Source organism: Procambarus clarkii, chromosome 13 (assembly GCF_040958095.1).
Source record: "Procambarus clarkii isolate CNS0578487 chromosome 13, FALCON_Pclarkii_2.0, whole genome shotgun sequence".
Lineage (NCBI taxonomy): Eukaryota > Metazoa > Arthropoda > Malacostraca > Decapoda > Cambaridae > Procambarus > Procambarus clarkii.
The window spans coordinates 6040862-6053142 of NC_091162.1; the positions used below are offsets into that span (position 1 = coordinate 6040862).

At 36.0% G+C, this 12281-nt stretch overlaps 1 protein-coding gene across 2 annotated transcripts in view; it reads left to right on the forward strand.

Moving 5' to 3' along the window:
* The first annotated feature begins 2907 nt into the window (after window positions 1–2907).
* The window catches only part of LOC138364499 (uncharacterized), an 11371-nt gene continuing 1997 nt past the window's right edge, over window positions 2908–12281 (forward strand). The window contains exons 1-4 of one of the 2 annotated variants that reach the window (XM_069324145.1): window positions 2908–3011; window positions 7295–7454; window positions 8145–8251; window positions 10951–11057. The gene's annotated coding sequence lies outside the window, so the exon portion shown is untranslated. The remainder of the gene's footprint in view (window positions 3012–7294; window positions 7455–8144; window positions 8252–10950; window positions 11058–12281) is intronic. The other variant, XM_069324146.1, reaches the window with a different exon arrangement.

Genomic DNA, 12281 nt, shown 5'->3' on the forward strand with positions numbered 1-12281 from the left:
CTTTTGGAGTTTATATGCCTTTAGTCCTGTAGAGAATTCTATTGCGAACACATTGATGCCAAATTGAAAAAACTAGGATGAGAATTGAGGTAACAAAGTTGAAAAGGGTATACACTTTTCAGTATTATCACGCTCTCTAATGTAATGAGAGTTGCCTGAGGGTGGCTCAGCTTTCTTTTTCTGGTACCCTTGGCCTACATTCATCTTGTCGGCGGGTGGAGCGCGCTGCTGTCTTTGACATTATATGCACATAGTTCTGTTGGGAATTCTATTGCGAACGCATTGATACCAAAATGAAAGACATAGGACGAGAATTAAGGTGACAAAGTTGAAAAGAGTATACACTTTTCAGTATTTCCGCGCACTACCTGGGAATGTCCAAACAAAAATGGAGAGAGTGGAGGGGTAACTTGCCCAAAACGCGAAAGTGTTTGGGGAGATTAACTTTCGTTCAATACTATTATGCAAAAGGAGCCACACATCTATGGTTCATCCAATAAAATCAGCAGACTTCTAGATGTTACTACTGCTCGGCTTAGACTCGGTTACAAGTATTTCTGGGAATTCTCATTATCTGCCGATGTAGACCTGACCAAATGTTAACTGTCAACAAAATTATTTGCACACCCCTTCGTCACTATGTGATAGTGAATTCAGAGACAATTCTATAACCAATGTACCAACGATGTGTCAATATTTCATTCAAAATGATCTGGTACCAGAAATTTTAGCCAAATATCCCCAGTTTGCTAACTGTAAGTAGTAACTAAGTGATTGTAACCTATCCACCGCTGCCCACTGGATGGGGAGCGGTGTGCAGGACAAACATATCAATTGTGACACTAGCTCTCCACATATGTCAGTTGCTTAATTTAGAAACTGTACTTGTGATCGATCTCGAACCTATTGTTGATGTGACGACTTATACTGAATTTTGTAACTAGCTCATCAAGATTGTAACTTGCTTAGCTAAATGAATTGTTGGGTTCAGTCCCTGAGCCCATTATGTGCCTCTGCAACCCTTTCCACTACCGCCCACAAGATGGGTATGGGGTGCATAATAAATGAACTAAACTAACTTTAAGGCATCCTGAAAGAAAGCTTGGAGGGCTTGAAAAATTGCAGAACGAAGCCTTGAGGATAATCCTTGGGTGCCTTCGTACCACAAAGATACTTAATATGAGAAAGGAACTTAATATTCCGAGCGTTGTTTATCGTGTTACTGAAAATAACTGTCAAATTGGTATAAAAATGCTTAGGCTAGCTCATCCTAACCCTTGCACAGAAGCCCTCCAGAATTTCTTTATTGAATGTAAACATTGTTTCAAATAGATAAATAAAATTGGAACTGAACTCAGAAAGTGTCAGATTTATAATTTGTACCAAGAGAGACAACAATAGCACTTTCCTGCACTGTAGGAAATTACACCCTTTTCAATTTTAATCCCTCCCTTTCCATCAAAGGAGCAAATTAGAGATCAGTCCCAGCTTTGTCTTGAGGCAAAGCTCAACGTCTTAAGCCATACTGATGCTCTGTCCACAGAGCATTCTCTCTCTCAAATCATATACACTGAAGGTTTCCTACAGCGCCCAACGGGTGCAGCTGGAAGTGCAGTTGTCCTGGCAATAGGATATGACTTATATTTTGAGTGGGGAGTCCGTATAAACAACTGGGCCTCTACCCTTCAGACTGAACTATTTGCCTTGCTCCTTGCACTGAAATGTGTACAAGTATCCAAACTTGATACATTAGTTGTAAGTGACTCTTTATCATCCTTAATTGCTCTCAACTCTTTAAGACATAACTGTAACATGCTTGTGTCTGAAGCTAGACACAAATACAATAACAACTTGAGGAACCTTATCATAAACAATAATCTCAACAAAAATCACATAGTTCTCAGAGGTGATTTCAATATTGACCTAGGGCTAGAGCAGCATCCTAGGACCCTCCTGTTTCTTATATACATCAATGATCTCCCTAATGTCTCTAACATACTTAAACCTATATTGTTGGCTGATGATACTACTCATCTACTCTGACCCCAACCCACTCCTGTTAAATAATGTTGTAAACAATTAATTAAAAAAAGTCTACTTGTGGATGTCAACCAACAAACCTCACACAAAACATAGAAAAGACCAACTATATCTTATTTGGAAACAAATCAACAAATGCAATTCAGCTTCAGATAGATAATGTAAACATTAGCAATAAAAATGATGGAAAGTTTCTTAGCCTATACTTAGACAAGAGACTCAACTTCCGCACCCATATACAACACATAACTAAAAAGGTTTCTAAAACAGTTGGTATACTGTTTAAGATCAGATATTATGTACCCTACTCTGCTCTCCTCTCACTCTATTATGCACTTATCTATCCCTATCATTCTTATGGCGTTTGTGCTTGGGGTTCAACCTCTGCAAACTACCTCAAGCCCATCATCATCCAGTAAAAATCTGCTATCAGGACAATAAATAACTCTACCTTCAGACAACACACAGCTCCCTTGTTCAAATCCTTAAACATGCTAAACAAATTCACTCCATACATTCTCCTGTGTAAATTACGTTTATAAAGCCCTTTTTCTAACTGCAAACCCTGTTCTGAAACTCTTCCTGGACAGATGTAATAGAACACATGGCCACGTCCCCACCAGACATAAATATCTCTTTGATATCCCCAGAGTCAAACTTAATCTATGTAAACACTCTATGTAAATAAAGGGACCTAGTCTATGGAACTCACTCCCTTATAATGATTTGAAAAGCTGTCCAACTTCTGCCATATTCAAAAATAAAACCAAAAAGTACCTGTAGTACTTTTTAAGTACGAGGGAGTAATGCGCAAAGCGTCCCTCACCTGTGACGTCACAGCGTCACCTGACGCCATATCAACACATCGGCCATTTTGTCGTCAGTTCAGTCATGGCGAGGACTAACCCTTCATGCAAACTGCACCTACTATCAAGAAGAAGAAGATTTTGTGTTCCACCGATAGTATTATCGTAAGTAAGCACTTATATTTTATATTTTATTAAATTAATTGATTCTATTTTTCTGTAATAAAGGTCCAAAGGGTTGTTAAGGAACGGGTGTAGCGATACCGACGCTCAGTGCGCTCAACTCACACCAAAGTATCACCTGTGTAGCTTCTGTAATTAGTGTTAATTAGTTATGCTATAAGATAATGAAGCGAGTATAAGATTAACTCGCTACAAGGGTACTGTGTTGGGAGGTGAGGGCTGTTACTGGTGTCTGTGGGGATGTGAGGACTTGTACCAACCACTATCACCACCAGTACCTTGTCTTGCATCCTGCTTAGTATTCCTATTGAGATATGAAGTATTATTGCATTCATATAATTATTCATTCATTGTCATTACTATTTTTATGGGCTATGTTCTGTTACCCTAATGCTTTTTACCCCTGGGCATGTCCATTTACTCTCCAGCCCTTCACAAGCCACTGCTGCACCCCCTCCATGCCCATACTTACTGTGCTTATTCTTACAGGACTGCACTGCATTATGTGGTGCTCACTGCCTGGACACCTTGATACATGCATTATAGGGTTCTGGTAGTTGTTCTACTCACCAAGCCCTTCCAAGGCCAGGCTTGACATGTGAGAGCTTGGTCCAACAGGCTGTTGCTTGGACAGGCCCCTCAGGCCCACATATCCACCACAGCCTTGTTTGTCCGGCACTTCAAAATCAAATGTTTATTTACGTAAGGTACATACATATTTTTAGGTAAGGTACTCTTTATTTGGGTAAATTTATCTTCGTAGTATTTAGCTTTGGCTCGTCTAATTATCTTGGATAGCAATAACGAGTAATTCTTTGAGAATTCTTTGGAGACAATTCCTAACCTATACTTCTCCCAACCTATACTTCTTCTCAAGGTCATCTTCACTTCTTGAAGATGTTCAGGTTTTCTCTTGAAGATGTCGACGGTTGTTCCAGCAATACTGTATTTCTTTTATTGCTGAAAACCTGTTTTCAGCCATAAAAAAATAATCCTGAATCCAGAAAAAAATCCCTTTTGTATCGTCTGGAAATTTTCAAATATTGCTGATCAAACCTGAGTCTAAATTATTTGTATATATTATGAATTACAGAGGTCCCAGGACAGGGTTTTTAGGCACTCCACTTACATTTTCCCACTCTGACTTAACCCCCATTTATACAAACTCAGTCTTATCTTTTAGCTAATAATTTATTGTACACACCATACTCAGCCTGTGTAGGGTAGTTTATTGTGCATGTGTAGTATATATATTTGTGTAGTATATTTGGTATATTTAATGCCTCTAACCTCTCCTCATAGTTCTTGTCCTTCAGTTCTGGGAGCCACTTAGTAGCATGTCTTTGCACCTTTTCCAGTTTGTTTATGTGCTTCTTAAGATATGGGCACCATACAACCGCTGCATATTCCAACTTTGGTCTAACAAAAGTCGTGAACAATTTCTTGAGTATTTCGCCATCCATGCATTTAAAAGCTCTGAATATTATCCTTTACCTGCAATTGGTTGTTGCTGTATTTATAGAATATGATTTGTTCTACTTTACATTTGTTTGTTCCTTTTTTTCAAAATTTCTTTCTGCCTTTCTCCTCACTGCCGTGTAGTTGTTTCTCTTTGTATTACTGGTATGTTTGGGGGTTTGGCCTCTTCGTATATTGATTCCATTTTTGTGTCTTTTGGTCTCTGTCCGTCTTGAAATTTCAGTTGAACAAATCCTGTTTCCTAGTTCTGCATCTTTGTTTTGGTATAAATGTTTTTGTTCCTTTATCATATATTTCACAAAATTGACATACTGTGCATTAATTCATCTCAATTACTTCCTTTCCTAACAGCAAGCCTTTCCAGTAAAATTCTTTGAATTCTTTTCTGACTTCTGGCCTAATGTTTGTTTTATCCTAGTGTGTATGATGCCTAGCGTGTGTCTGGTGCCTGTTGTGTTAAACCGAAGATAAATGCATAAGTATAGGTCAGTAATTTCTCCAGCTTTGAAAGGGGCTTTCATTATGCAGCAGTATTCCACTCTAGAGAGCACTAGCGTCTTGAAAACTATCATCATCGGTATAGCATCTCTAGTGTGAAAAGTTCTTGTTATCTATCCTGTCATTTTTCTTGCAGTTGTGACGGCTACTTTATTGTGTTCTTTAAATGTAAGGCCTTCTGACATCAGTACACCCAAATCCTTTACGTTGCTTTTCCGTTCAATGTTATGATTTGACTGAGTTTTGTAAGTGGTTTCCGTTTTTATATTTTTTATTTTTTCCGTAGCGCATGAGCTGAAACTTATGTTCGTTAATCACCATGTTATTTTCTGTAGCCCATAGAAAGACCTGATTTACATCTGATTGGAGGTTTGCCGTGTCCTCTATGTTGCCTACTCTCGTGAAGATTCTAGTGTCATCTGCAAAGGATGATCAAGTACTATAGGTTGTGTCCTTGTCTATGTCCGATATGAGGATGAGAAAAAGTATTGGAGCAAGCACAGTACGCTTGGGGACTGAGCTCTTTACGGTTGATGGTCCAGATTTTATTTTGTTGACTACTACACATTGGGTTCTATTAGTCAGGAAGTTGTATATCCATCTGCCTATTTTTCCGGTAATTCCTTTTGAACGCATTTTATGTGCAATAACACAATGGTCACATTTGTCAAAGGCTTTTTTTTGTCAAAGCGTTTTGTTTGTCTTCCATGGCATCTAGTGCCATGTCGGAGTGGTCCAGCAACTGTGATAGGCAAGAGCGCCCTGTTCTGAAACCATGTTGTCTGGGGTTATGGAGATGCTGTGATTCCATGTATTTTGTGATCTTACTTCTTAGCATTCTCTCAAAGATTTTTATGATGTGCGATGTTAGTGCTATCGGTCTGTAGTTTTTTTCCTCTGCCTTATTTCCTCCTTTATGGGGCGGTGCTATCTCTGCGGTTTTTAGTATGTCAGGGACAATGCCAGTATCTTGGCTTTGTCTCCAAAGAATGTGAAGGGCCTGCGATAACGTTTTTTACAGTTCTTGATGAATATAGAGTTCCAAGAGTCAGGGCCTGGTGCAGAGTGCATAGGCATACTGTCTATGGCTTCTTCAAAATCCAGTGGGGATAGGATCACATCTGATTTATGATTTGATGTTGGTATCATATCCATGAAAAATTCATTTGGGTTATCAATCAGATGGATGGAGAGCTACACTCGTGGTGTCCCATTTTCCCAGCACTCTTTGTCATATAATGCTTTGAAACTTTTGACGGATTTGGCCTCCACCACCTTCTCACCTAACATGTTCCAACCGTTTACCATTCTGTTTGCAAAAGTGAATTGTCTTACATTTCTTCGGCATCTTTGTTTAGTTCGTTTAAATCTATAACCTCTTGTTCTTGAAATTCCAGGTCTCGGGAAATCTTCCCTATCAAGTTTATCAATTCCTGTTACTGTTTTGTACGTAGTGATCATATCTCCTCTTTTCCTTCTGTCTTCTAGTTTGGAATATTTAATGCCTCTAATGTCTCCTCATAAATCCTGCCCTTCAGTTTTGGTATGAATGTTTGTGTGCCTTCATCGTATATTTTGCAAAATATGGAATACATCTCATTTACTTTACTTTAAGAATATGGTTCGATCAATTAAAAACCCTCTTGTTCAAATTGCAAAGAGACTGAAAGAGATGCAGCATGCTCAATGGATTATATATTAGTGATTATTATTAGGATTATATATTAGTGAATCATATTAGTGATTCAATTATTATGGTCATAAAACAATAAACAAATAGTTTTGGTGTTATTACACTCTATTCACAGGTTATATATAAGTATCTGCATGTTTTGTTCACCATTACAAACCACTAAGTTGGTTTGATTTTTGTTGAGATTGTTATTTATGATAAGATTCCTTACGTTATCTGAGAATGAAGCTATGTCGGTATTGGGAAATCTATAGATGGCACTTATAGTCAAGGAGGATTTAAGGGATTTACTGGAGAACTTGGCAAAGGTATATTCACAATAGTCGTCTCTATTACTAATGAGACTATTGCAGATGAAGGTATCTTTGTAAGATATTGCTATGCCACCTCCTTTTTTTATTAGGCCTGCAGTTGTGAATGGCTTTATTATCACCTTCATTGTATTATCACCTGACCTAATGCGGGTATAAAATCAACTAATATATATATATATATATATATATATATATATATATATATATATATATATATATATATATATATATATATATATTCAAAATTCGTCAGTGTACTACATTTTTGTTGTTGCTTTTAGGTGATGCTTTTAACCAGTGTACGTGGGTCTGATTGTGCAACCACAGTTCGAAGAATAATGAAGATATGAACAAACGGCCTGTGGTCACTATACAGTCTGGAAGGGCAAAAGAAGAAATTGGCATTTCTACAAAAACAAGAACTATATAATGTTATTTTAAGTAAGTAACCAAAAAATTAAATAATTTTTTTAAAGTTTAAAATTCACTTAAAAATGTAAATTTAAGTTAAAAAATTTTAACCAAAAAACTTGATATTTTTCATATTTGGAACCATTCCATAATCCCAAGCATAAATGATTATATTTCTATCACTTGCTCTTAAGATTGTTTCATTTAATAGAGGTTGGGCATAATTGTTCTCTGCTGCTAATAGAACTGACTGACTTAGCTATAGGAAAATGTAAAATTAATTGGTTTATCCATTACAGTATTTTGCAGTTTATTTCATGATCCTGTGCTTAATACTTGCATAAATAGTAGATTACAAAATGCATTTTTATATCATTAGTATTGAATAATAATAATGCAAATAATTGACTTATAAATGATGTACAATTAATTGGTAGGTGATATTATATTATTAATATTTTTTCATTCTTGCAAAGCCTTAACAAAGTCATTAACATGTTAATATAAACTTGATCACCTTCCACTTATTTTCTCATGTGCTACCTACATGTACAAAACCTTATTCCTAAATGCATATTTTGTTCTGAAACTTGTCCTTTATATGTTGTGTATCACCATCTCTGGAGAGTTTTATCTGATTGATGTATAAATTACTTTTAATTTTACAGAATATTATTGTTATACTGAATTTATTATTATATAAATAACTTAATTTTACAGAATCATCTATCAACGCACATCCACAAGTTGAGGAGGAGGATGTGACCTTCCAGATGTCTGAAGTACTGAAACAGGCACCAAACAGGCCTGGTGGATCTAGGTACAAGGTAAAATAATTTAATTTTTTTTTTTTTTTTTTTTTTTACTAATTGTCCGATATATATATATATATATATATATATATATATATATATATGTCGTACCTAGTAGCCAGAACTCACTTCTCAGCCTACTATTCAAGGCCCGATTTGCCTAATAAGCCAAGTTTTCCTGAATTAATATATTTACTATAATTTTTTTCTTATGAAATGATAAAGCAACCCTTTTCTCTATGTATGAGGTCAATTTTTTTTTATTGGAGTTAAAATTAACGTAGATATATGACCGAACCTAACCAACCCTACCTAACCTAACCTAACCTATATTTATAGGTAAGGTTAGGTTAGGTAGCCAAAAAAAGCTAGGTTAGGTTAGGTTAGGTAGGTTAGGTAGACGAAAAAACATTAATTCATGAAAACTTGGCTTATTAGGCAAATCGGGCCTTGAATAGTAGGCTGAGAAGTGCGTTCTGGCTATTAGGTACGACATATATATATATATATATATATATATATATATATATATATACATATATATATATATATATATATATATATATATATATATATATATATATACATATATATATATATATATATATATATATATATATATATATATATATATATATATATATATATATATATATATATATATATATATATATATATGTGTCGTACCTAGTAGCCAGAACGCACATCTCAGCCTACTATGCAAGGCCCGATTTGCCTAATAAGCCAAGTTTTCTTGAATTAATGTTTTTTCGACTACCTAACCTAACATTTTCAGCTACCTAACCTAACCTATAAAGATAGGTTAGGTTCGGTCATATATCTCTATAGTTTAGTAGCTCTGTGCACGTCAGGTGCTGTTTAATATACAGACCTACTCCTCCATTTGACCTAGTTTCTCTATCACATCTATATCACTTTGTGCTTTAGCCCTGGTGGAGCTTGGTCCACCAGGCTGTTGTTTGGAGTGGCCCGCAGATCCACATACAGTCTGCATATGATATACAGTCTGTTGATCAATTAAACTACAGTAGTTAGTTTTTATCATCCGAATGCACCAATATGTGTTCATTCTTCCCAGATGAAGGAACTAGGTAATATTCATCATCTGAATGCACCATCTGATGCTTTAACACACTCATGATACACGAGAGGTTTAAAAAACTTTTAAAACTTTTAAAACTTTTTGACCTATGTATTTAAAAGCAATTCTAAAGTTAAAAAGTGTAGCATAGGCCCCTCGCAGAATGTTCTTAATATGATCCTCAGGTTATAGTTTTCTATCTAAAACCACCCCTAGATCTCTTTCTTGATCAGAATTCTTTATAGATCTCAGTGGCTCGATCATAGAAACTGCTCTAAATCCTTGTTGGCCTGGATTGTGGAGGTCATTGGTCTCTATAAAACTAGTAATCTGACTCCTGATCACTCTCAAATAATTTTATTATGTGGGATGTTAGTGCAACTGGTCTATAATTCTTTGCCAATGCTTGTGTTGTGTTGTGTTGTTTTGGTAGTGATGTGCAATGTGTTGTTTTGGTAGTGATTCGTCCAGTTCTGGTAGTAGTGCGGTTGTTGTGTAGTGTAGTACTTGTGTGCTTGTTAATGACTTGTATTCCAGTCTTGTGGGTATCTCCTTTCCCCTACGGGCCAACTGCTTTGTTCTTACCTAGCATTTTGCTTTGTTTGGGTATGAATGTTTGTGTGCCGTATATTTTGCAAAATTTGCCATATATCTCATTATTTACTCCTCTGCCTAGCAACAAGTCTGTCTAATTATACTCATTAACTGTTTTTCAAAGTTCCCCATAGTGTCCTTTATTGAAATCGAGTTCATGAACCGTTTCAATGTTCTTATTTTCTTCTAGATTATATCTTAAAGTATATTTAAATGTTATTGTTATTATTGTTATTAAATGTTATTGTGACATTGCATTGCAATTGAGCTATGTTGTTTACCATACCGTTCATTTCGTGAGTATAAGTATAGATGCCACACTTGTGACAGGTAAAACCATGCCTTTTTTGAAAAACAGCACCGTCTGTTGCACGTAAGAGCAACCCACACTATATTATGTTGCGATATTATTTCAATATTTCCGATTGTATTGATAATTTGAATTTTCATAGATTTCAATTTATTTTCATTTCGATTTAATAATTTTGTGTGACATTGCATTGAAATTGAGCTGTGTTGTTTACCATACTGTTCATTTCATGAGTATAGTTTATTTTTTTATTTTTTTCATTTCATTTTTTTAGCTGTTCTTATTTTTCAGTGATGGGAATATCAGATCATTTGATGTTCCCAATTTTCTGATGGAAGCATCAGACCATTATAGAATGCATCGGATGAGGTAGTTTGGAATGGTGGGGAGGACGAGAGGGGGGTATGGTGGGGAAGACGAGGGGACAGAGGAGAGGGTAATGGTGGGGAGGACGAGGGGACTGGGGAGTTGGGGATGGTGGGGACAGGGGAATGCTGGGGAGGACAAAGGGACAGGTGAATGGGAGATGGTGGGGGAGGAAGAAGGACAGGGGAGGGGAAAATGGTAAGGAGGACGATGGGACAGGGAAGTGGGAATAGTGGGGATGATGTGGGGACAGGGAAGTGGGAAGGACGAGAGGACTGTGGAATGGGGAATAGCAAAGTGAATTATAATTATATATATTAATTAATTCTTATAAATTTCCAGAAGCCTGTATCAACACCCACACTAATGCAACTGAAAGAGATGTTGAGACAAGTATTGCTGATATGTTGAAGAACGCCCCAAACAAACTCGGTGGAAACAGATACAAGGTAAAGTTTGCCAATTTGCTGTAGTCTAATTCAATTTCTTTTTAGTAATCTTCGAGAACATTTATGCTATGAATAAGATAAAATAATGTAACTGATTTTGATTTATTTACTATTTATTATTTATTTACCGTTATTAGTATAATAGATCTCGTAATAATTTTGCAAAAATAATGGCATTTACTATTTTAAAAAGCTCGGGTGCAGGGGGGGGGGGGTTATGTAAAAGCCTGGTTTGTGCCTCGGAGAGGCTATGGGATCCAGTAAGATCGTCCTTCCTTTCCTCCCTAGAATCTGGATGTAGCAGGTGCTCAATTGTCAAAAGTGAAAAATTGGTTTTGTCTTCCGAATGCACCATTTGTGTAAATTTGCTAATAATCTTTTAAAAATAGTAAATGCCATTATTTTTGCAAAATTATTACGAGATCTATTATACTAATAACGGTTTGATAAAATACAGTAGACTGCCTACTGGATAATAGTTCCAGTCCACCTGTAGACAGGGATCTCACATCAGCTTGTATATTATACAAGGATAAGATTTGATTTACTTTTGTATTTATATGCATATATGCATTTATATGCATTATTCTCTAGAATAATAGATCTCGTAATAATTTTGCAAAAATAGTGGCATTTACTATTTTAAAAAGCTCGGGTGCAGGGGGGGGGGGGTTTGTGTAAAAGCCTGGTTTGTGCCTCGGAGAGGCTATGGGATCCAGTAAGATCGTCCTTCCTTTCCTCCCTAGAATCTGGATGTAGCAGGTGCTCAATTGTCAAAAGTGAAAAATTGGTTTTGTCTTCCGAATGCACCATTTCTGTAAATTTGCTAATAATCTTTTAAAAATAGTAAATGCCATTATTTTTGCAAAATTATTACGAGATCTATTATACTAATAACGGTTTGATAAAATACAGTAGACTGCCTACTGGTTTTACCTGTAATAAGGTTTGATACAGATGATTATGATTATGGTTTTGGCATAATGGAATACATGATGAAGGAATTATCAAAATTGACATTTTTATCAGGGGATATCCTGAATATTGTCAAAATGACGGAAACCCATATGTCAAAAACACATGGAGATATACCAATCCTGGAAGACATTCTTCCATCCCCACTTGAAACTGTTGAGCAGGTGGAAAGTCTGTCACATGAGCTAAAAGTTAACAGTGAATATAAAAAGAGTATGGTAAGTGTTGCTTAATTCTTTTAGCCTGAGT